The 25739-nt window shown below is 51.2% G+C and overlaps 1 protein-coding gene across 3 annotated transcripts in view; it reads right to left on the bottom strand.

The window, feature by feature from the left end:
- SMOX (spermine oxidase) overlaps positions 1-25739 on the bottom strand; it is a 73654-nt gene that overhangs the window by 46682 nt on the left and 1233 nt on the right. The window contains exon 2 of one of the 3 annotated variants that reach the window (XM_013182319.3): positions 22326-22435. The gene's annotated coding sequence lies outside the window, so the exon portion shown is untranslated. Of the gene's footprint in view, positions 1-3078; positions 3252-22325; positions 22436-25739 lie in introns of those variants that run through there. The other 2 variants (XM_066997089.1, XM_048059757.2) reach the window with 2 other exon arrangements.

Raw genomic sequence — 25739 nt, 5'->3', positions numbered from 1 at the left:
TAGGGGCCCACAACACAAGGGCTCGGTTGCGTTCGTTGATTTGCGGCTGTGCTTCTACCCCCTCATTACAGAGCAGCCAGCACACTGACTGTGCAAGGGGGTTCAAAAACCAGCTCCCGCCTCGCTCACCAGCCGCCAGGGGACTACGCGGTGGGTTACTGCCACCCTCCCACCCTACTGCTGTGCTATGGATTCATTTCTGCACCAACGCAGAGCAGGACAGATCCTTAAGCCAGACGGTTTAGCCACTCTCTTGAGAACAAAGAGTTCAAATTCATCGCCACCCGCTTCATTTCCAAGAGGTAGTCTTTGTACTTCTTCGTTATTTACCACTCTGACACAACTTTTTAGCTTACCAACAGAAGCAAACAACTCAGTTATTTAATTTTCATAGACTTGACTTCATTAACTTCTAGACAGGACTGATGCTTGTAGCCACTGGGAAAGGGTATTTCTACATTTTTCCATTTTCTGGTCTGTTAATTATGGTTACTGAGAGAAGGAGACAGCAGTTAGAGTTGTGAAATACAACAGGCTGTAGTTTAATACTTGTCAAAGGCACAGAGAAAATAATTTCTGTTTCTTTTTAGTACAACCCAATCATACAAAGTAAATCTACATACTTCAGAAGTCAGCATTGCCATTCTCCTTAGACCTTCGTTTGGGCCAGCAGGAAATTAAATGGAGAGTCTTAGATTTCATTAGAAGGGATTATTTTTCTGTGGGAAGACAGTCGCAAAACCCATGAAGCGATATAACCCAGTCCCCGGGGTTTAAAGGAAACGCTGCTCCACTTTCACAGTAAGCAGCAGGAATACACTACGTGTAGGAATACCCCTCCAGACTTCGAAGGCAGGAGCCTACTACATGTTGCAAAAACCCCAAATCACGCTACCAGCAGTGGAGGCTGAGGTGGACACCAGTATTAAGAGTAGGATCCATACCTTTTAGACCAAAGCGTCCTGTAGGGAGCCTGTAAGCTGCATCCTTCTGCTTATGAGGACGTAGCTTTTCAAACTCTACCCCAGCTTCTTCATGCCCACCAAGTTGTCTGAGATTCCCCCACCACAGGAAAAGATGTGTTACAAAGCCTCCACAGTCAACTTGTGACAGCTCTCTGACACATTTTGGTGGGAAAGACACAGCAGAGATTTTTTGGAAAAAAACACCCAGGACTGCTTTCAGCAGCAGGAGAGACAAGGGCAGGGGCTCCCAGGACACATGCTGTGTGCTTGTGGTGCTCCAGCAACACACCCCACCATTTCAAGAAAGAGTGGCACAAAACGGTACAGCTTGAGGGCAGCTGCTTTGCTGAGCCCAAGGATTGAGAAGGACTATAAAAGACAGCAGTGCCCAAGATCAGCTGCCATTTTCGGGACTTAAAGACCCAGATCTCCAGGCAATTGCCACACACAGTTGGACCAAAATACCAGCTAGTTGCTCCTCTAAACCCTAAGATGCCCATGTAAATACGTGAGTAGCGATGCAATGATTTGGATCCAGGCACTAAGTCAGACCAAAGACTGTCCTTTTTTTTTTTTGCCAGCTCAGTATTTGTCTGTATCTGTTTCCCACTCCACAAAAGGCTGAACAGGGGGGACAAGGGAAAAATCAGTTTTGTCTTTTTTAGAGGCTAAACCAGCTGAAACTATGAACCCTGCTACTCACTGAAAAACACCACACATCTGTTCCACAGGAGGGCCATAAAAGATTAGCTCGTGTTCAGCTAACAATTTGAAAAGGGAAAAGGACCTAGGAGAGCAAAATGTTATCAGTAAGTCAATAAAGCAACATTTGTAAAAGACTGAAAACATACTGCATTCTTACACAAGACAGCAATACTCGCAGGCTGATTCCGTGTCCTCCGCTAAACTTGTCTGGTAACTCCGGGAACCGGACTGTGTTGTACGGGCTAAGGGAAAAGGGATCAACAGGGTGAGCCGAGGACAGAGCCCTGGACACAACTCTGTTTGTGCAGGATCGCTAAGTGGATGTGTATTAGCTGATACATATGGTTTCACTTTTACATAAAGCTTGTGTTTGCATCTAATATAGCTGGACAATTACAGCTGGCCTCAGCCCTCTCTTTACATTGGACTTTAAACCGGCTTTGAGACAGCGTGCCTATAGAATAAGGGCAGGATTTTTTGGGGTGCTAAGACAGCAAGGATCAAGCGGAGCAGCTGTATTGCCGGGATGAAGGATGTAAATTGCTAAAAAGCTTTGTTTTGAGGTCAGGTTTGGTGACAACTGGCTTCACGCATTTCGCTACTGCGTGTCTGGGACTAATTCCTGATCCACCACAGCGATCTGAAAGACGGCGCGATCCCGAGAAGTCAATGGATGTGGCTGAAAACACCGGATCCGGCCGGACTGCCAAGCCCCCGGTAGCGTAACAGCTCCGTGTAAACAAGGCACACCGCACACCAGCGGGCTGCGAGCCTTCGTGGCTCGTGATTTACACCGAGATGTCAGCTTACGGTGCCTTTCCTACTTAACCTTTATTCGCGTGTCATCGCCCGAGACGCCGAGGCAGGGAAAGCAGAGGCGCGCGGCGACACGAATCCCGTGCAGGCTGTCCGCTGACATAAACACACGGGGGGGAAAAAAAAAAGAAAATAAGAAGAAGAAGACAAGACAAGACAGCTCTGAGGGATGCTCTGCCACTTGTCCGAGCTCCGTGCCCCCAACCTGCTTCCCCTCAGCCTCCCCAAAACAGGGCTAAAGCCGCCCCCCGCCGCCTCCTGCTCGCCGGGGGCAGCTCGGCCGCCCACCTCAGCACATTTTGGGGGCGATTTGGGGGGAGCAGCAGGGGGATGCAGCAGGCCGGGGGCCGTGCTCCGTCCCCGTCCGGGGCCACCTCAGCCGCAGGGACTCGGGCTCCCGGCGGGGGGCGACGGCTGCCCCCTGCCGCCCCTCACCGCCGGCAGGTGGCCGGGGGGGGGCTGCGGGCGGCCCGGCCCCAAGCCGGGGACAGCCGTGAGGGGAGCAGCGGGGCCGGGCAGCGGCCGCCAGCCCTGAGGGGAGCCCCCGAGGCCGGCGGGGAGCCCCCCGCTGAGGGCGGCGGGGCGCGGGTACCTCTCTCTGCGGTGACCGGAGGGGACGGGGGTCTCGCCGGCCGCCCTTGGTCGCCTCAGCGCCTCGCTCCCCTCCCCGCTTTCTCGCTGCTCCCGGCGCGGCTCCGGCGGCGGCTCCTGGCACTGCGAGGCGAGAACCAGCGGCGGCCTGTTTTCCAGCCGCCTCCCCTTCGGCCCGCCCCGGCTCCGCCTCGAGGATCCCCCCCTTCTCCTCCCCGCTCCTCCTCCTCCTCCTCCTCCATCTCCTCCTCCTCCTCGCCGCCTCCTCCTCCTCGCCGCCTGAGGGGCGTGAGGCTCAGCCGCGGCCCGCCGGGCTCTGCCCCGGCCCACCGGCACGTTTTGGGGGGTTTTAACCGCCCGCAAATCTGCACCCCGAAGGAGCCCCCACATGGAGCGCCGGGACCCCCGGCTCTGGTGTGAGGTGAAGGGGCCTCTCCGCCATCACCCCCGTCCTCAGGTGGTGCCCCCTGAAATGCTCCTCTCCGCACTACAAATCATGGAAAGTCACCCCAAAAACCCTAAAACCGGCCCTAACGGGGATCACCCCAGCGTGGCCAAACCCTCACACAAAACGCAAACGCCCTCCCCGAGTCAGCGTGCTGTCACGACCGTGCTGTCGTCACCCCAAAATGTCACCACAAACACGTCCCGTCACCAAATCCCAGCTGAGTGTTGATACATGGCTCCCCAAATCGCGTCCAGTCCCTCCTGCCAACCTGGAAGCACCGCTTTCCCCAAATCTCCCCAGTTAGCCCCAGTTAACGCTCTCCAAAGTGCCACACTTCCACCTGGACAACCCTTCCTATCTCATTCCTGCACAGCATAAATATGAATAAAAAAATAAATAAACTTTCTGAAGCTTTCTGACACTCAAATACAAACAGAACTCAGCCTGGAGACAAACCCAGAGGAACTAAAGCACCGTCCCTACCTGCCAAAACACGACTGCGTGACTTCCCTTGAAAGCATCCAGCAGCTTGCACAGGCCAAGAAAATTCGCATCGGTCTCAAATTTATTGCAACCTACACCCCCGTGCTGCAAATTGCTTTGAAAAGTCAAAGCCCTGGGCCTAATAAATCTCTGTGTGCTCCTTTAGGACAAGCCTGGTACCTGGGTGAAGGACTGCGCTGGGAATCAACATTAACCCACAGCGCCCCTCGGAGATACCATCGAGGCTGCTGCAAGATAGATATCCTAAAAACTACCCTCAGGGCTCAGACCTTGATGATACAGACCTGTCCCAAAGGCAGGGGAAAGTGAACACCTCATTAGGGCTTAACAAGCCAGGAGGCAGCATTCAGAGCCCCGTAACAGCCCACCCGGTGACAGGGCTCTCCTGCTTCTGAATTTGATGTGTGTCACGCAGCTGCGGCTATATGGTAAAAGTCTGTCTCCAGGCAGCAGCCCTGTAAACAGCACATTTTTATTAAATTAGAGTCCCTCTCTGAAAAAAAAAGTTTACAGGAAGGAATGAGGAACGTGTAACACACAGGGTGAGGATCCCCCGGTAGAGCTGAACCGCTTGGGTGTCCCACGGTGTCCCCATCAAATGCTGGCTGCATGGCAGAGGAGGTCTTTAAAAAAAAATGTCTTGGATGGGAACGGTCGTGTCTGCACATTACCTCCGAGCATTTTTAAGGTTTATACACCATTCATCTGACTGCCTGAGGTTCACACCTGCACACAGCCAAAACATCTGGAGAAAAAAAGCAGCAATAACATGGGACGTGGGTTTTCCAGCTTCAACCAAATGTTAAATAGGAACTGTGCAAACTTTTCCATTTCATGTGTACAGTGGTTGTGTGTGGGCCCTTTCCTTCCAGACCTTGCATTCTTATCACTGCCCGTACTGATATCTGTAGCTGATATCTGCAAAGCATCTTAAAGCACCCAGATGTGGAAACTTCGGTAGTATTTGACAGCCAGTGAAGGACAACGGGCATCCCGTGGCCACAGGCTGTTTACTTACATTTGAAATGTGATTCCTGAGCCTTCAAGCCCAAAAGATGGCTGTCCCCAGCCTGCACACCCACACTGGGTGCTGATGGAGAAGCTCTGCCCTTGTTCATGCCCCATGGCACAGGGTCTCCACCAAGCCTACAGATGGAAGCAGAGCTTTGCAAATTAAAGGACTTTAGGGAAGTGAGCCATATCCCTGTTTAAACCAGCTATATCTGGAAAGGGAAGAATTGGCAGCGAGGTGGATTATGTTGGCTGGAAAGAGCAGCCTCTCCCACAGGACCGGACAGAGTCCGAGATGGTGAGGAAGGAGGGTCAGTTTGATGGTCCAGGTTGGAGCTGCCTCTCTGGAGGGGACGGGGAGGAAGCCAGGATTTCCTCAGAGCAATACCTGCCTTGGGGGGGCTGTCTCCTACCAGAGCCGTGTCTCTTCATAGCCAAAGAGAAGCCACGGCGAAGAACAGACCGGTGCTCCCTGTTCCCACAGAGAAGCTGACCCATGAGAGATGCTAGTCATCCAGCAGCTGGGAAAGCTGGCGAGCCAATTCCTACTGAATGGCACTTCTATTTCCTCCACAGCAAATAAACAACCATGCTCCAGGACTGCACTAGCTTTCAGCTCACTTGGCTGCAATTTGAAGGATTTGAACTAAATCTAGAAAGCTCGGAGTAGCTGGGGTCCCCTGGGCTCTACCCTCGTTCTCCAGTTTAAATTTGGCAACAGAGCCCAGCCAGCTCGAAAGCCCTCGACATGTTTGCAAGACATTTTGAGGATGCATAGAAATGCAATTACCTGTGGGAAAATAAAGATAAAACGTATTGCAAGCACATCTTTTAATGCAGTGTTTGGCGCATTAAGAAAGAAGGGTTAGTAGGTATGGATGATGTATGGCTGATTCAGACAGCAGTTCCTTTGAAATTTGATGAAATCATAAAACAAGGACGTTTTGTGCCTCTGAAATTTACTTTTCTTAGCTTGTGGTCTGCGAACAGCTGGCCTTCAAAGTAAATAAGGCATCTTTCCCGGGAAGAACCCATGAGCTGCAGGTTCATGAATGAAACGCGAAGTGAATGATGAAAGTCCGTAGAGCGTAACCCAAAAGCTAGGGAGAAATATCTCCTTGTGCAACACACCTGAGGAGGCTGCCAAGAGCTGCGAGCCACAGAACTAATCCACATAAAGTAGGAGAAGGGTATTGCCTGGAAGGTCTCTTTCTGGAAGGTTTTTTTCTGCGCTACAGCAAGGCTCCGGGGATGGCCAGAAATAGCTCAGGTCCACGCACACTCTTTCAAAGGGGGAAGGAGGATAGCAAATTAATCAGGACAGATCACGGTGGGCCTGGAGGGGTACCTGGACACTGTACTGACCCGTCCTTCTGGGTCTGGGGGTGTTTGAAGTCTTGTCAAGGGGATCTCTTGGCTGGATTGATGCTTTTTGTTCTGCCAAGCAAAATAATGATGCAAAGCCATTAAGCGATTGTCCTCCAGATTCCCCTTGAGCAACATAATGCCACATTCCTAGAACTGTCAGGCGAGATGAGGATCAAGCATGGCACAAAGCTTTTCTAGGAAAAATAAAGATCCAGCTGCCTGTAAAAGAGAGCAGGAGGGGAGATGAAAAGCAGGCAGCACTCAGTACTCCTCGGTGCTCCAAAACACTGCATTCCTGACATTCAATATAAAAAACCTTCTCCTCTTACCATCCTCACACAGCGTGTTTTTTTTTTTTATCCACAGATTTAAAAAGGTTGGTGAAACACTAGTTTGGCACCTGCTCATGCCTTTGAGGGATCCGCTCGTGCACTGATGTCCCCATTTAACTCATAAGCAAATATACGTAGCATAGAACAGGGCTTTTCTGATTTTCTAATCAAGGAATCGTTATCGTAAGGGAAGCTGGGTGCTGCCTTTGGCTTCCAAGGTTCCCTGATCTGGGCTGGGCAACATGCGACGGCGGAGCAGCTTGTGCTCCCCGAAGCAGTACACTAAGCACAGTTTGGAAATGCCTGTGTTAAATAATTACATTACAGCAGTTCCAAACAGCCCAGCTGACTTTTCCATCCTCCGCACAGTTTGTTTACTACGGAGGGACTAATCCTTTTTACCTGCTCCAGGCAAAGCAGGCAAAGCAAACTCACCGATGGGGCTCAGATTTAATCCTTTATTATCTTTCCATCCGCACGTAATACGGAATTTCCATGATTCATTCACCCAGTTGAGGGACACTGCAATAGGCACACAAAAACACACATTCCCAGGAGAAAAAGCAAAACCACATCCGGCACAGGAGAGAGAAACATGTTAATATAAATAAAAAATCCCGCTAGATGTTTTAGCAGAAGAAAGACCGCTGATCATAAACACAACGGGGAAGGGCAAAGATCAAACAGCATCACTTCTTGTGAATGTTTTTCCCCTTCTCCTCGCAATCCCCTGATAATAATTCAATAAAAGGTTTTACCAAGACTACAAAGGGGATCTGAAAGCCCCGCAGCCTCCCTTTGAAAGAATATTCTGGCTACAGTCAATTTCAAAAGCTGCTTCAGAGAGCCTGCCCTTTGCTAAAAAACCCTGTGACCTTCCAGTCATTCCAGCGTAGCTACAGAAATTCAGAGCAGTGAATAATTGTGACGTCTGCTGCTCAGTCATCGTTTGACAAGCTGACAGGGAGATCCATCATAAATACGTCCCCGCTACGGCCAACAATCCAGGGTAACCATCCAGCTCACCTTTACAGCGAGAAACAAAACAAGCCCAGGTGAGAAGGACAACTCCTGAAATTCCCCTGAAATGAAAGGGTTTTTTCCTTCTTTATTCCCTTCTAAGAAGGTGATTTCCAGGACGATACAGCTCAAACAATAATTTCTTCTAATAACCTGACAGCTACTGTCTCTAACACTTATCTACACAGTTTCTTGGAAGAATATAGCTGCTGAGAAACGCATCTGATCTCGACAACGGCAGAAGTAATCTCTGTGCAATCTCCATTGTAATCCTCGATAAATGGTTGCAGTGAGCGTGCACTGAATGCCAGCGATGTGTCGCTATTTCTAGCTTGCATCTCTCAAGCTTCAAGTCCCAAGTATTCGTCCGTACCACTTCTTTTTGATTAACTTTAAAAATCCCGTGCGATTCCATTTCTGCGAGTTCTCCTAGCTGAAGTAACCCTCCGGTTTCATTTCTGCTAGGGAAATTGGAAGTGCTTCTGCAGGAGCGCAGCCAGAAAGCGGGCTAAAAGAGAGCACTGTCCCCTACACATAGGCACCCGCACGAGCTCGCACATCTGTGTGCCGGCCAGGGGCTGTCCGACAGCCGGGATGTCTCCCACTGCCTCCTCGAACACAACATCTGGGGCATCCAGAAGGGAGCCTGCACGGCTGCTCTGCCTTACGTGGGCTGCACAAGTCCTGTGAGACATCCCAGGACAGCCAGAGGGGGTTGTGTGTGCATACCAAGGGGGGATACGTATGAGACGCATCCTTCCTGTACCTTCAGGCCCCACCGTCGTTGGGTGAGCCACGCTTCTGCATTTCAGGCTTTGATTATACGCACTTTTCCCTTGCATCATGCTACGTCTCTCAACAATCCCAGAGAAAGTTATTTTCAGGAGACACCGGGAAGGACAGCAGTACCCCAGCCACACCAGAGGGTGTGAAATTTTTGAAAAAATAAAGAAAAAAGAAAAAAAAAAAAAAAAAAAAAAAAAAGAAAAAAAAAAAAAAAAAGAAAGAAAAGAAAGAAAGGAAAAGAAAGAGGCAGAAAAATGGGGCTGGCAAGGAACAGAACTGTCCTGGGTGAGAACAAAATCTGTCCAGGACAGTATACTGCCTCCACATGGGGAAGAATAAGACTCGCCCCTCTCTGATCCCAGTTATTTTCTGCTCAGGGACTTCATAATATAGATATATTTTCTATGTATTTAGAATCCTTCTTAGGAATTTGCTTTCATGAGCCTGTTTGTGCTCATGTCTCCTTATTCACCAACCTGAGACCCTGCAGCAAAGAGCTCCACCAAGGAACCATATCTTTTATGGTGTTAGCGATATGGTGAACCGTATCTTTTATTGGTATTAAACCAAACACCTTTGGTTTGCTCAGAGCTTGCTCGCTTCATTCAATGACCTCATGTTCTTGGATAACACAGCAAATGTTGACTTGTCTCCAAGCCTTTCATGATGTTGTACTCCTCTGGAAAATCCTTCTTAAGTAATCTCTGGGAGAGTCCTAGCTCTGTGCCTTCTTATGGAAGCAGTTACAGACCTCAGCTCTACTTTGCAACCAATTCAGCCTCGCTTGCATGAAACTGTGATCGCTCAAGCTATTCTGAACACCGAGAGTCCAGGAAATGAAAATTTGGCGGGTGCAAAGGAAGAGGATTGAATGTGGAAATCTGGGAGGAGGCTCTGCTGGTGATAACAACGCGGCGCCTGCCGGAGAGCATCTCACAGCAGGTAGCAGAGGGAGGCACAAGCAATAGCAACTGCGGTGAGAACAGCGGAAAAAACGCAAACAAGTCCTACAGGTCTCATTTTTGATATTTAGCTTTGACCAGGTGGCAGCAGCACTGCCAGGTTCTCTGCTTTGGATGCTCCCCCTTTAAAGGCCGAGGGCAGATACCTGCACAAGCCAGCGAGGAGTCCGCCGAGTCCTCCTGCCCTCGCCACCATTTCCATCCTGCTCTCAGCCCTGCGTCTCCTCCTGCGCCTCATCCAGGGCAGGAACATCCCGGGAAGGGTCCTGTTGTCTGCTGAGCCTCGCTGTCTGCCCGTGCCTGTCTCGGCTCCTCACCACGCCGGGGCTGCAAGCCGTCCAGGACAGAGGCTGCCTTTGTCTGCCGCACATGTACGCTGCCAAGTGCAACGGGCCGTCCTGGTACTGCCTTCCCTAAAAATAGCTTGCCCCGCGGGTAACCTGCAGTCTTTAAAAGACGCAGGTCTGGACGGTAAGCCTTAAAAGTCGGGAGCAAAGTCGGGAGGGCAAAGTCGGGAGCAAAGGCTCTCCTGGGGTGAAGAGAAAAGCTCCAAAAAATAGGCTAAGGAGTAGAACAGAGAAGGAAATACAGCCTCCGTGCACCCACAGGCAGCAGAAGGAACTAGTGCCGAGGGGCCTGGGGAGCAAGCGTTTTGTATAACCTGCACACAGACATAATGCAACAACTGCTGAGCCGCTGGGATTTCGTTACAGACGGCCTCCAAGTTCTGTGCATGAAGATACAGCCCCAAAAGTAATCTGAAAGCATAATGACGCACCTAAATCATCTGAAAAAGCACTCAAATTTAGCTCCTTCTTTACGTAAGGGTACATATTTTGGATACGAAACATACCCAGATTGCATTTTACCCTTCCACAACTTGCAACGTATCCATTTACACTTTCACATTTTATTTTAATAACAGGGGAGTCAAGCAAGCCCGACTGACAGGCTGGTTCCCAGGGAAACATGAGCGACTTATTTCTCTTAAATAGCAGGCACAAATGTTTCCTGTGTTAAAGCGGGCAGCCTGCTGTGACATTCAGATCGCTAGGATGTAATTCCCAAAAGGACAGAACGTGTTTGGCTCTGAGGTGGCCAAGGAGGACAGCACACTGCAGCAAGGTGGGCAGAGCTGGTGACCGGCACCGGCAGGAGGCTGGCACCCAAATCCAATTTTTGGAAACAGCTTTCTGGTCCCAGACCACAAAGGAAGGGCGAAACAAGACAGAACAAGGACTGGTAAAATTACCCAGCGCTGCTGGGAGAGAAACAGAAGGGAATTTGTAAGAGCAAGCCGTCAAAAGTCTCAGTCAAAATGTTAGGCTGGCTGCCTGATGCTTAGGGACATACAGAGAGCCTAAAACCAGCCGCGTTATTCTGGCCCAGGGTCTGTCCAGCTTGGAAAATTGCTTTGTTGGGTCCAGGTTTGGTTGGGATGGGGCTGGGAGAAGAAATGAAAGGCAAAGCTGAGCATCCAGGCTGTTTGCTGGCGGTGCTGGGGCACGTCTGAGCTTAGGACCTGCTGAGCCCGATGGGATTTGGCTGTCAGTAAATCCCAGCAGCTCTCTCCTCCAAACCCTTTCCCCATTCTCCTCTCGAAGCTCGCAGCGCCCACAAGAGCCTTCAACAAGAAAGCTCAGCCACCCAGTGCTCGAGGCCTCATGTCCTTTGGTTTTCTTGGAGCCCGTACCCCAGGAACATCACGTGCTGGCACCTTGGCCTCGTGTTGTCTCACCGCCCCATCCCTGGCACTCAGGATTTTCCAGAAATCCCTCAAGTGCTCCTTCCAGAACCTAAAACCACATTCAGCTTTCACTTATCTCCCCTGAGCCCATATTCAAACAGTCTACAATCAAGCAGGTGACAGTTTGGCCTCCCGACAATAATTTCTTCCTCCCTTATACAATTTGCTTTTTGTTTAAAAAAAAGAAAAAAAAATAAAGCTTTTTTTTTCTTTTTCTCAGTTTCTTTAGGAAAAAAAAAAAAAAGATAATGAAATACAAGTTCTGCATGCCAAAGTTTCCAGGTGCCCCATGTCCTGTTACCGGGACACTGAGCAAACAGCCGACAAACACGATCCCCTGGCTTTGTTCTGCCAGCTGGAAACCTCAGGTCATTCTGCACCCGGGCACAGCCACGGATAAATCCTCAGGAGGAGGCGATACACAGCTGAGCAAAACGCTCCGCGGGCACCACCGCCGTCACAGAAAGGCTACCAAGAAGAGGCCTGGATTTTTTTTACAGACTTGCTGGAGTCTTAAAAAGCTCACGGAGGAACAATTTCTGTGAAAAGGTCTCTGTCTCTGTCCATGCGAGTGACTCAGCTCCACAAACAGCAGCGCTGATTCACTGCTCCTGGGTGCCAGTGGTGGCTGGTGACCCATGTGGCGAGGAGTCTCTTCCTCGCCAGAAAGCCTTGCAAAATGACAAAATCAGTGTGATTCAGGGCCATGGGTGGCAGGTCTCCCATTTGGGTGCCCGCCCCGGATCTCCCTTCCCCAGGCAGCTCTCTCTGTCCCGTTCCATTCAGCTGCCCACGCTGGCTCTTACCGCACCTCCAGGTGGTGCCCGGCACAGTGGAAAGTCTACGCTGGGCTGGGATGCAAACACCCAACCGAGAGAGGAATTCACTCGAACTACAGAATTCAAACCATTTCCCTGAACTTTCCATGGGAAAAAAAAAAAAAAGAAAGCTACCGAAAGGAAATGAAAGGGGCCAGACATCAAAGGTGAAGGATGGTCCTTCATGGGCTTGTGGAATTACTTGCTCACGGACACGCAACCCGGGTCGTACGTCCCAGCCCAGCTCCCATCGGAAAGGTCTCCTATCAGGTCATTTAAAAAACTGAACTGAGAGGCGATGCAGCCTGAGAAATGATAAGGGTATATTGAAAAAGCCGTTCCTCTTTTCTGTGTTCAGGCCAAATACCCAAATCTCCAGCAGCTCCCAGTGTCCTGATGTTCCACGTGTCTGAATCCTGCCAACACTTTCCACACAAAAGGAGAAAAGCTGTCTCAAAATAACCGTGATCCTACTCAACTTTAACATAAATTTTTGGAAATAAAAGTGACTGTTTGATGTTACAAGGACATTAAGCCCAGCTGTCTTCCTAAAAGCAAAGGGTCCTTTTCACCTTTTCCTGTTGCTGCTGTACCTAAGGGCTACCATGGGATCCCTGCTACCAAGGTGCTGAGCAAACCCCAGAACAGACCCTACACAGAAAGTTCACGTACAATTTTTCCCTGTGACCACCCAGGTGGTGTAATTAAACTCATCTCACAGCCTGAGGAGCAGAAGACCACCCCAAGCCCACACAAACACCACCAGGTTTTCTTATCTCCCAGCGCCTGCCTTCCCCCGCTGCCGCTCGGCGCTATCAGCGCCCGTCCAGTTTCACCAGGCAAGGCGATACGCAGAAGCAAAGCCGTATAAAAAAAGCACAAACAGTCATAACTTTCAACTTTTTTTCAGCCTCCTACAAGGAGGAAGAGCCCCTCCGGTGCGTGGTTCACCCTGCAGACAGCATCCCTACGTGTCCGAGCTACCTCCGGCCGCTGGTGCCCAGGGGTGGGAGCAGGTCCCTTTAAAGCCTTTGTTGTGCTTGCACAAGTGGAAAACAGCGCCTATAAAAAAATCCCCCTCTGTTTGCCAAGCCGTGTGTAGAGATTATGAATCATTAAATGGCAGCCACGTGTCAGCAAAAGTAGCAGGAAGTGTCTTGTGTTTGACCTTTATTTGTAATAGCAAGAGCGCTTCGCAGCGTATAGCTACGATGATCTAATTATCCTGGCTCACCAAGAAACATCAGATCAATTGCCTGCACAGGAAGTTTTTTTCCATTAATATATATATATACGGCTAATAGTTATTTTTTCCATTTATATATGTATATATATAGCTAACCATTAGGAGGCTGGAGGGACTCTGAGAAAGCCCTTTCGGTCTGTTCCTTCTGTGTGTTGGGAAGTTGAAGGACTTCTGGTTTTTTTTGTTTGTTTGTTTTTGTTTTCGTTTTTGTTTTTTTTCCCTGGGATCCCAATGGAATGGGGCACCTGACATAGAGACCTTTTCACAAGCTTGGTGGCCAGTCTGCTGGCACACCTCCACGTGTGCCAATAATCCCTTATTTCACAGGATCGAGCTGTGAGTTTGGGACGCGACCAGGTGCCGAACTCTCTCCTCGCTGTACGTGGGTAATTTGAAACACATGCTTAATTTCTAGTCAATCCCACACGTCAGAGAGTGCTCCTGAATCACGACAAAGTAGCTCCAGGCTCCTAGCCAGGCTTCGTCCCATACGACCAGCAGAGCCCTGCAGCCAGTTGGTGATACGGGACAAAGTGAGGTCCCCAGGGTCCTCGCTAGCAACAAGGGGAAGGGCCCAAACCGTGCCAGGTGGCCTCGGTGAGCTCTGGCAGCCACCATGGAGCAGAGCACGCTGCCTTTCTTGGTCTCTGCTGCTCCATGATCACTCTCTGCCCTCCCCGGTGGGATCCCCCCCATCAGCCCCAAGCAGGGATAAGTCCACATCCCTCACCCGCTGTCCGTCCCGTGGCAAGCACTGCTGCAACCCCACTGACCAGCTGGGTAACAGCGAGCTGGGCAGCCCTTTTTGTAATTAAAGCACTTCTCATCAGATAGAGGTCTCCTTTCTGCTTCGGACGTGGGTCAGGGATGCGAGAGCACGCTGTTGCCTTCCCTCCGCCACTGGCTCTCCCTGTCCAGTCAAACCAACTCGACAAGAAACTGAGATCTCGGTGGTCAAGTGCCACTGGCACCTGGGCTTGGTGCTGGTCACTCCCAGAGGTGCCGTTTATCAGCTGGATCAGGCCTTAATCACGCTGTCCTTCACGGACTGCCCTTATCCCTTTCAAACTCCTTTGTGGCTCTTCCTTACACCTCTCCTTGCTCTGCTTTGGTTTCAAATTCATGCAGTGCCGATCCCCACGTTGCCTCCTCCAGGACAAGGCTGGGCCATTGCAGAGATGTCACCGCCTTGCACACGCAGATCTTCTCTGGAAATCCTTTCTCCAGGTCGGCCCAGATGTCCGGCATCCTCGCTTGTCTCCAAACAGCCCCGGCCCCATCTGGCTCTCACCCAGCTCGTCCAAGGGACCACCTCTGACTCCATGTCAGGTCCGCACCACAGCCGCACGCCTGGAGTGGGTGCACAGCACCCTGAACCCTAGTTAGTGCAGCAGCCACCCTGTACATCGTCACCCTTCCCCAGAGAGGTTGTGAAAGCCTGGCACTGGCAGAAAGCTGAAAATTTTGGCAGCCGGGGGGGAGTATTCCCATTCAAAACCAGGAGCACGAGGAGCAGATGCGCCGCGTCTCCAAAAAAAGCGGTCTCGGAGGGCAGAACAATCTGCCTAGTGCCGCGTCCAACGTGGAGCTGCAGAGCAAAACAAACGAGCCAAGGAAAGCCACGGCCCCACGGGGCTGGAGTCTGCTGCCTCCAGCAGTGAAAGGAGCAGGGGCAGAGATATTCCCCGAATGCACCCACCGCTGCCCGCACAGGGCAGAAAGCTGCACCGCTCCAGGGCTGCAGCTGAGAGCAGAGTTCAGCCCCCACACCCCAGCAGAGCGGAGCCACCTCATCTATCCCATCCCAAAATAATGGTATTCCTGCGGGAAGGGAGTCCCGGAGCTTGTCCCAGGCCTCCTGGGCAGCTGCAGACAACACAGGAGCCTTACTTTTGGGGGTAACTGTGGCCGCTTTACAACCAGGACGGAGTCTGGATGCCAGAATTCAATTCAGAATTCACTTTTTACCGGATGCCAGAGCACGTCATTTCTGTGCTGATGCCTTTTATCCACCTGAGATGTTTTTAGGACAGGGGGCATTGCCAGCTCACGCCTTGTCATCAGGAGTCTCCTGATCTTCAGCATCCCTCCTGAAGCTCAGCCTTGCAGTTACACAGTTAGAGAAGAAAAACGGTTTCCATGATGCCACATACACACAAAACTCCCTTGAATTTTCCAGTCCTTCAGCTCAGTGCTTTATGCTGAGGAGGCAGATGAATGTAAAACTTCAGCCAAAGGCCATGTTTGTGGGGAAGAGAAGGGGAAGGACTGACTTACGACTTGGAGTGTGTGAGCGATTGCTCCTGGTGCCTCCCTGCCGTCCCTCCGGGAGCACAGGCAGCACGAATTTTAAACGGGAACGTTTGCTGTTTGCACAGCGGAGGCTTCTGGCTGGCTTCGTTAACATGAAACGTGAACTTCTGCTTTTGTAATGCTCCAGAAACACTGCGGGTTTGGGAGGCCGAAGCAGAACGCGGAGGCGAGCTTCCTAGGCAGTTGTCACCAGGGCTCTTCTCTGCCCTGCTGGGCAACATCCCCAGAGAAAGAGAAGGGACCCTGCTTGACTCAGCTACTAAGGACACCACACAGGGTGCAAAAAAACTCTGCAGCATCCTTCTTCCAGCCCTGGCTGGAGGCTGTGGGCCTCCTTACCCTCCTAAGACTCACCCTGCCAGGACAGAAGCAGGAGGGGAGCAAGAATGAATAGCTCAAAATGCAGCAGAGTCACTAAAACCCAATGACTTCACGTGGATTTGTGCCTCGTGCTTGGACTCTGCTACAAGCTGACTGCACATTTGAAAAATTCTTTATCTTCATGACTCTCCTACCGTGAAATCCGATGGAAGTTGGTCAAATGCCTCAAGAAGTGGAAGTAGGGAAGGACAAGATGAAACCACCCGTCTCTTCCGAACGTATGGTGAAGCCCATAGGGTGTTCACGGAAGGCGTGCTTCCTTAGGAGACCGAGGTACAGCTATCCCCGTGGCAGAGAGCCTTGGGAACAAGCTCGGTAGAGACAGTGGAGACGAGAGCAGGGGCAGAAAGCCAGCGCCTGCAGCCAAGAGCGACAGGTTAGTCAGGTCTGGGGCGAGGTTACACCCAGGAGACGGGACGGACGGCGTGACGCAGCCGCCTTTCTCAACATCGCCCTGCTCCCAGGCCTGCTTCACGCCACGCAGGGCCAGGCAAGCTGCTTGGGAATTTTCCAGAGCAACATTTTTTTTTCCCCATCAGAACGTGCAGTCGCGTGGAACACTGAACGTTTCACATAAAACGCGTTGCATTCAGTGAACCTCTGATGGAGCCCAGGCAGGGAGATATTTCCACTAGGCAAGGCGAATTTCCACGGGGAACCTGGCTGCTAGTTCGTGTGATGCTGTGACGAGCTCCTTACAAACCCACTCGTCCATACCTCCAGGGAGCCAGGCTTGTGGATTTGCAGTCAGGTCCCCAGGTTATCCAGCCAGAGGACTCCATGAGCTCAAGACTTCTCCAAATTATTTTCTGATAGCTCCTGGTCATGTATAGGGATAAGCTTGGAATTTCGTGGCTCTGGAGCAGCTCATTACAGGTGCAATCCCTGCTCATGTTATCTCTGGGATGTTGGACTCTCTTTTGGGGAACTTCACTGTCCTGTCAGCCAGGCGGCCCATGGACCCATCAAGACGAACAGCCTCGGAAGACCTAATCCAGTCGTGTTGCCTGAGGTCATTGCTCCTTCTTTTACCCCTAGAAATCCCCGCAGCCACCATCTGAAACCAGCAGAGCTCTCATCGCCTTGGGATAGCAGCTTTAAAATTGGCAACAATCACAGCTCTTCAGTCAGCGCTGCTGGGTCCTGGGGTCCACGTACGAGTCTGGAAGCAGTTGGACTTGGCACGGCCTCAGATGAAAATGTTATGAGATTTCCATTTGGAAGAGGAAATACATATTTCTGTAGCCAGCGAGGACACAGATGAAATGTGGCATTTCCCAGGAATTTCTAGTGCTGACAACATTCGCACCGTGGCAGCCCAGAACCCTTCAAACTCATCTGCTAGCCGTGCCTGCCCATGAGATATGGTCCCACCAAGCTGCACTGCTAATCTGTAGGAGAAATTCACTTTTTCCTGGTCTCAGGGCCAAGGATTAGCAAGTCTAGCCAACGGTTTCATGGATAGAGATGAAGGACAGGTGAGGGGACCTCGACTCACAGCCATCAGCTGGCTGAAGCCTGGAAATAACGCCTTTAAGGTGGTCGATGCACAGGTTCTTCCTCTCCTGCAGAACTCCTGCACCGTGTGTTGGCCTCGGTAGCCCTGCCGTGCAGAGCAAAAGCAATTTTCCTCTGCAGATCCTCACCTCATTTGTTGCAGGTGTTGACAGATGTGGTAATCAAGGCAGAAAAAGAAAGGTTATTCTCACAGTTAGAAGTCCTTCGTGACTTTATAGGTGATATCGTAACAGTGAAGTTCCTGAGAAGTCTGCAGGCTCGGCTCGCCAGTTTTCTTAAGTTTATCACTTCCCCACATAGGGGAACACGCTCAGCAGCACCGTCCTGCAGCGCTGTGACCACAAACTCCACCAAGAAGCTGAGCCATGCATATTGACAAAACAAACGGGGCAGTTACGGACGGACACCTAATTATGTCTGATAACCCCAGGGGCCATCCCGCAGACGGATCCAGGCTGCTATTGGTGACTCCCCAAAAACCAGTATTTCCCAAGGGAGGAAGGGACCTGGCTCCCTGCACAAAAGAATCAGCCATCTCTACCCTGATTGCGGAGGATTTCATGGGCTTGGAAGAGCATTTGGTGCCTATGGAAGGAAGTCGTCAGGTTTGCATATTGAAATGCAGAGGATTCTTCTGGGGGTGTTGCATGTTGCCTTGCACTCAGAGCAGGCTCAGGACTTCCTGACAGCAAAGGAAGAAAGAAAATTTGATTCGTATAAGACAGAGAGCTGGTGTCTTCCCTCATGGAAATGAAAAGGCTTGAATGAAATGAAAAGGAGATGAAAGGCTTGGAGGTGAGAACAAGGAGTGGAGCCCAAGTCCAGGAGAGCCAGGATTGCTGCTCCTCCTGCTGCTGCAGGGGATGGAGGAACTGAGAGTGACTGCTGTCACCTCCCTCGCGCCACCCCGCTCCAGATCCCCGAGCCACGGTGCCAGGTAGGAACTCGTGCTTGAATAGGCTGGTGACCCAATTCAAGGGGCCCAGGAGGGACACGACAGCATTTCAGATTTTAGGTTAGTCAAAACGAGGGAACAATGCAAAACTGTAAAGGAGCATTAAGGGAGCGGCAAGACAAGAAGAGAATTTCTCTCTTCTCTTTGGGATGCTGTCCCAGGAGCCATAACTACTCACTCCCTCACATCCTGAATTAAGGATAACTGCAGGAGGCATCTCAGATCACATACTAAACACCCCGAGGTGTCTGCCTACACACACCATCTACATACACATATATTCACGTGCCTTATAATCACCAAGCATTTCAAGTTGGAAGGTACCTCTGGGGGTCTCTGGTCCAGCCCCTTGCCCACAGCAGGGTTATTAGCACAGGGTGCTCAGGGCCATCTCCATCTACGTTCTGAATATCTCCAAGGGTGGAGATGCCACCACTTCTCCAGCCCCCTGCTCCTTTGTTTGTCCACCCTCACGGGGCAGAACTTATTCCTCACATCTAATCTCCCATGTTGCAACTTGTGCCCATTGCATGTTGTCCTTCCACTGTCCACCTCCGAGACATATCTCCTCTATCTTCTCTACACCTTTCCATTACCTATTTGTCAACAGCAAGAAGATAACGAGTCGCCCTACCCCTCTGCAGACAACACCCTATCTGCCTCTCCTTGTACCTCCCGTACTCCTCAACCACCTCCAAGGCCTCCACCAGGCCTAGTCCAGAACGTCCATGCCTCTCCTGTACTGGAGAGGCCAAAACAGGGCCCAGTAGCTGGATGTGTCTCACAAGTGCTGAGCAGAAGGAAATAATCACTTCCCTCAGCCTGCTCTCTTGCTGATGTGGCATTATTTGTGGTTTAGCACTGCAGGAGCACGCAGCTGGCCAGTCTTCTGCTTGCCGTCCACCAGGGTCCCCAGGCCTTTTTATGCAGGTTGTTTCTTCCTTTTGTTTTGTTTTGTTTTGCCCAGGAGACTCATGGCCAACAGCACTTTGATATCCACTCATACCATCTATGAGTACCTCTAAACCAAAAGCAGTGGTGGCTGGGAAGACAGTCAGGGACCCTTCCCGTTCTCCCACTGGGAAATGTCGGTGCTCCCACTGCTCCCAACACACAGAAACCCCAAACCAAAACCAAGCCAGAGCAGTCGATTACCCTGTTTCACCCTCTCTTTGGGTCAGTTATCCGTATGGCCAGTCACGTTTGTTGAGCGAAGGTACTTTCTCAAGGGCTTAGACCTTTGGTTTTGCTCTGTGAAACAAGGCCGCAGACTTTTCATTACAAAAGATGAAATAAATCCTTCACGGCCTTTGAGCAAGCTTCAAATGATCTAATTAACTCAAACTATCTCCCTGATGCCAAAGCCACCCTCTCCGGGCAGCGGTCTGCGGTCTCCAGGCTAGACGCTGGCGTCTCTTGTCTTCACCCCTCAGAAATACTCGCCTGGAACAGGCTGACCATGCCCACTCTGAACAGGGCTTCCTCTGAGTCTCCTCTGTGATGCCTTTATGCACAAAATGGACTCTTTTTTTAAGTTCATAGACCTTGTAAGGACTGTGTCACGACTCACTAGCGTGGTGTCCCAGGGGTCCTGAGACGCACATGTGGGGCACGTAGATGTTCTACAGGGCACCTCCACACCACTGCTGGTCGTAACAACACGTGGCGTGGAGATACACCCGGCCTAGGCAGCCAGGGGTCTGCCCTCACCTCTCCCGAAAGACCCTTCCCTCCTGCAGTCACCTCCCTAGTCCTAAACACGACATTTACCCTGCGCTAAGAGCTGGTGAGCCCGTGTTACTCGAGGTCAGACTATTTAAACACCAGCTGCGGTGTTCGTCTTGCCTTTTTTTTTATTAGTTTTGTCAAGAAGTCAGTTTCAGCATGTACAGCACTTCCTCTTTTGAGGCATTTGAGGACTGAGACTGTGACCTTTGGCTGCTGCTTGGGCTCAGCAGCTGGAGATGGAGGCACAGGCAGCAGTCCCAGGGGTGAGGGGGCTGAAGGAGGAAAGCCCTCTTCCTCCCCCTCCATCTCGTCACGGACAAGCCCGGACCAATTTTCGGCCAGCTGTGGCTGAAACACACACTGCAAGAAGACCTTCTCCATGCAGCCCATGGCTGGAGCAGGGAAGTGGTACTCAGACTGCAGCAGCTTCGGGCAGAGAGGATCTGGCCCAACAAAAGCTCAAGCACAGCCAAGTGTATTCCTGCAGTGTGTGATGGCAAGTAATGGTCCTTTCCATCCTCTTTTTGGTTGGGGAGCTGGCCTCTGAAGGAGCCTGGGCAACGTTTAGATCCAATACCTGACTGTCATACAGACAAAAGTAAGGGAAATTAATCCCAATGGAAAGTCTTGGCACTCAAGTACAAATTAGTGCCTACCACAATGAAGCATATCTACCCAAATTCGTGTTTGTGGTTATCTGTTGCTGAAGCCTCCCTGCTACCTTCTGTAGTAGGAACGGTTAAGCTTTATATCAGAGCAGCACGAGCACAAAGGTTCAGGGAAAAGGCTGGAAAGGTCAGGAGGGGCAGCCCCATGTTTGGAGTGACTTTGGCTAGCTGGACCAGCAGCTGAGGAGGCTGAACGCCCCCAGAGATGGTCAGCGAGGAGCAGAAAAGGCAGCTCGACAGACCCATCCCCTCCCTGCAGCAGAGCCGGGGTCAAGAGAGCAGTCACGCCGTGTGGGACTGTCCCCACACTACGTGACTGCTACGTGTAGCGAAGGTGACAACTGCTAACCGTACCAGCCTTTGGACTGTATTTTCAGAATATGCGAGAGTCCTTCCCACCCTACAAAGACCACTGCTGTCAATCCATCTACTTATCTTAATAACCGATAAGAAAATGGGGTCCCACCAGAGGAAGTAGGATTTTTTCAGTCATTTGACCCAAAATGCCCTGCATGGGCATTGAGCATGTGGCATGGCTTAAACAGAGGGTTAGGCTTTTCAAGGGAGGGTTTAACTCGTAGTAAGAGATTGCACTGGCCCAGCTCAGGCTGGCAGGACACCTCATCCATGCTAAAGAGAAACCAAGCTATGAGCAGTGTTGGATCCTGGACTCCAAGTGGTCAGCTCATGGTGTCCCTCTCCTGCCAAAGCAGACAAACCTCCAACCTAAGAGTTTTCTATGCTACTTAGTGAAACTCGTACTTGGGCACTTAAAAACTCACAGCTTTGTACCCGGGGTCAGCCCTCCTCCTTAGCTCCTGGGAGCTCAGCTTTATCATACATTACCTGCAGCCCTGTGTGCTGCAGTCTGCAGCTATTCCAAATTTCCAGCTGGTTTTAGATAGCTTAATATGTGGCCTATAACCTTCACACCTCTGAATCTCAGTGATGTCGTTTAGCTTGTAACAGGCTAATTGATGCCTCGTTTGCAGTGAGCATCTCCCACACAACCCTGCATGAAAGGTTAATGAGTTGGGAACTTGCAGGTGTTTCTGACCTGAGCAGTGAAAGAGTTTTGGGTAGAAATGTTCACTTTTAGCTGTTGGGAAAGTAAAAGTGAAGGTAAGAGCTGAATCTAAGTCAACCCAAGGGGCAGGAGTCCCCACTGATCTGAAGCTGGGGGGTCCCAGTGGGATGCTTGGGACTGGCCTCTGGGGACAACCTCCAACACTGTCCAGCTTCAGTGATGATGCTCACAGTGCACAACACCAAAGCTCAGTGGGATGACATTGCCTGGGGTGTGGACACCAAGGACTGAGAAAACTTCTCCTTCCCCTCCAAATCTCAGTCCGCCTTTTGCACCCTCACCTGCAGCCCTCAGAGCCTCCAACTGCAAATCAGCAAGAGCTGTCGCGAGGACAACCAGCCAGCCTCATGCCTTACCTCGATGGAGAAGTCACCTCTCACTTTCGGCTCTGGGCAGGCCACTTGTCAGCCAGCTGCAGGTTTCTGCTCGTCCTGGGCTCCTTCTGGCAGGAAACGTCCACCGTAGCCTGCAGAGGGAAGCCAGACGGGGAAGCCGATGTTAATTTGCTGCTGAAGCAAAGCAGGGAGTTGTGGCCGTCAAAACAGTGAGTGCCGGCATCGTGACTTCTCCTTTCCCTTGTGATCTGCGGGAACAGGAGAAGAGCCAGACTCCACACGGGGAGGCTCAGCAGCCTGGAGGTTCCCAGGCAGGAGGACCTTTCCTTGCCCCAATAGGTTACCCACTGGTAGCCAAGAGGAACGTGCTCATCTAAAGGTCCCCAAGCTGAACTGGGTTAACGTGGATCACACATGGCACATCTAACACCCCAGCTTGCTTTGGTCATGTCTTTAAATGAGGGTGGTGATTTCCATCCCCACAGATTCCCACATAGCTTTCGGCCCCTGGAGGAGTCACCCTGTAAAGAGGCAAGAGTCTGGTGAGCTGATAATACCACGGAGCTGGGTGTTCATCGTGATGGAGTTGTCTGCAAGTTCACTGAAGCTTTGCTTCAGATGCGGAAGAAATAATTTCAGCGAAGAGGATTGCATCTAATCGGCTCTGGAGGATGGGCACTTTCTTAGACTCGGCTGTAAGAGTTGCATTTGGAGACCAGGTAAAGACATCCCCTAAAAAACATCCCCGGGGAACCTGGACACTGACGAGGGCTGCTCCTTTCCATTTCAAGCATAAGTGGCTTCACACCGTCTTTGACACTGTTTGACGCTGTCTGACACTTTACATTGACACTGCATGGTCTGCCTGATGATCCTGGCCCCCATGAGGCTGGGAAAAGGGGCAGTGACCGCTTTTCTTACACATCTTGGCTGTGAAACAAGTGAAATGTAAAACATTTCTTTGTTCAAAGCTGCAAAGAAATAACAAAGTTTGGTCTAAGCCTTGCTGAGATTTTTTCTTGTGGATCAGGACCAGGAAAACAGTACGTTCGTCACAACCAGCAGGTGTCTGAACTCTAATATAAGTACAGTTAGACCTGTCTACACCATGCCCATTCCCACTGAACCCAGAGAGATTTGGTGGCTTGGAGAGCCCAACGAGCCATGAAAAGGAGGAATATAAAGCACGCAGGGGTGGCACCAACAGTTTCTAAGCCATTTGGTGTATGTTCTCTATAGAAGTGACTTATTCCCTACCGCACAAGGCCTCTGGTTGTTAATTAATTTTGATATTATATCCACCAACAGAGAGAAGAAACTCCCACGGTATACCACCACAGCATCCTCACAAGTCCTAGGACCTAAAAAATGTCGGTGGCCCTAACCTACCCCCCCAGCATTTAGGCAGGAAAACGTGAGACTGTAAGAAAGGCCACCAACCTCCTTTCAACCTCGTGCCTCAGTTTTGGCCATGGCCAGGAGCGGGTGTCTAGAGGAGAGTGTCAGAATACAGCCAACACTTCGCAATACTGCCCCAAAATACCCACTCAGCCTCCAACAATTTGTGGCTTCCAGACTTCCTGTGCCATGGAGAGTGTTTTCATACTTAATTACCCATAGTGAATTTTTCTTCCATGAATTTATCTAATTGCCTTACAAACCGCCGCAGATTTTCAACATCTGCAACATCCTGTTGCAAGGAGTTCCACAGCTTAATTATACCTTGGGAGAACCACCTCCTCTTGTTTGTTTTGAGTTTTGCTGGTTTCAGCTGCTGCCCTGTAATTCTTGTGCAGGCAGAGGTACATACTCTCCCTGCCCACCCTTCCCATACCACTGAGTGATTTATTCTCCTCTGCCATGGCCCTTCTCAGATGTCTCCCTGCCATCCTGATGAGTCCTCGTCTACTAAGTGACGGGTGGCCACTAAAGAGTTTTTTGAGCCTCCCGGTGTCCTCACCTGAGCCTTTTCCAACTTCACTTTCCTTCTGAGGCAAGCAAGCCACATTTCGGATGGTCCCTAAAAGAGACCAGGAGCAGCTGAGACCCCTTCCCACGAGGACATGCCTCCTCCATGAATTCTTCCATGAATTCCGCCAGGGTGACGAAGGTCCAGGGTGCTGATAAAGGCATGCAGGGACCATCACCCGTGAACCTCTCCGCTCTCCCTCTCCACCTGTGCTACCCCAGGTGCTGGGCGAACCATTTCCAGCTCCCGAGCTGCTGAGGAAGCGATGGGGCAGGGCACAGCAACTCTCACACGAGCATATCAGAGGCAAACATCCGTGCCTGCTGGTGTCTGCAAAGTCAGCAGAGAGAGGACCCTGCCCGGGATCGCCTTACAAACCCTGGCACACGAGGAAGCTCTGACAGCCCAGGCAGGAGGCGCTGGAAGCACTGCCGAGCAAATCAGGCTCCTTTTGATCCCAGCCCACGGCCCGGGGAGGTGGGAAGTGTAAGAGGATTTGTTGAGTATTTTCTGCCTCTGATCACAGAAATCACAGCCTCCCCGAGCTGCTGTGAGAGTTTCATGCCTGTCCCTGCTTCTTTGTTGTGGTCAGAGCCCCCAGAGGGCTGGTCAGAGCACAGGACTGCGATGTGCTGGGGGCGTGCGAACACGGACAGCCCTTCTGATGAACACAGCTGAGCCTTGAAGAGGCTCAGGCTGAAGAACAAAACCTCCAGCAGGTCCTGGCTGTGGGCAGCTGGTGCTGGCTGCCAGACCAGCCTTCCTGCCCTGCAAACATCCCTCTGTCTGTCTGCACCTCCATCCTGCACCTCCGTGTCCACTCCAGGCAGCTCTGCCTGCCTCCAGCGCCCCAGGGAACCAGGCATGTTTCTGCCGGTATCACAACTCCAGCAAAAGAGATGCTGAAATTAGAGTCCATAACCCAGGCTCACTCAAACCCCGACCCAGGGCATGGCAAACCTCTGCCCTAAAGCCTAGCGCTCAGGTGTGCATGCTCAGAGACCACCAGCAGACACCGATGTGAACAAAACAGAAAGAAGAGAGGCGGTGTTGGCCTTCCCAACCACTTCATTTTGCAGCTATCACAGCACCGCGGTGTTTTAAGGAGTTACCCGAAGGAGAACAAGGATGTTTAAAGGAAATTCTGACCTCCTCTCTTTGAAGGGATGGTGTGGGATGGAGGCACATGTCTGGAAGCAGAGCAAGAAGGCTGCAGGCACCGTGGGCTGAGGAGAAGCAGGGGACAGCTGCCCAGTACGGAGGCAGATCTCCATCAAAGTGATGAAGATGCCAAGGGCCGTGGCTGAGCCCCACAACCATGGGGAGCAGAGGGAAGGGCACAGCACAGGGAGCATCAGCAATATTTTCAGGCGCAGCACCAACACCCAGGTCTGGCAGAAGAAGAAGCGCGTAAGCAAGGAGGGACAAGGTCGGGCAGAAGCAAGGAGGGACAAATTCACCATGTC

The sequence above is a fragment of the Anser cygnoides genome, chromosome 4 (assembly GCF_040182565.1).
Source record: "Anser cygnoides isolate HZ-2024a breed goose chromosome 4, Taihu_goose_T2T_genome, whole genome shotgun sequence".
Classification (NCBI taxonomy): Eukaryota; Metazoa; Chordata; class Aves; order Anseriformes; family Anatidae; genus Anser; species Anser cygnoides.
Note: the sequence above shows the minus strand (reverse complement) of the source record. Positions and strands in the feature narration are given on the sequence as shown.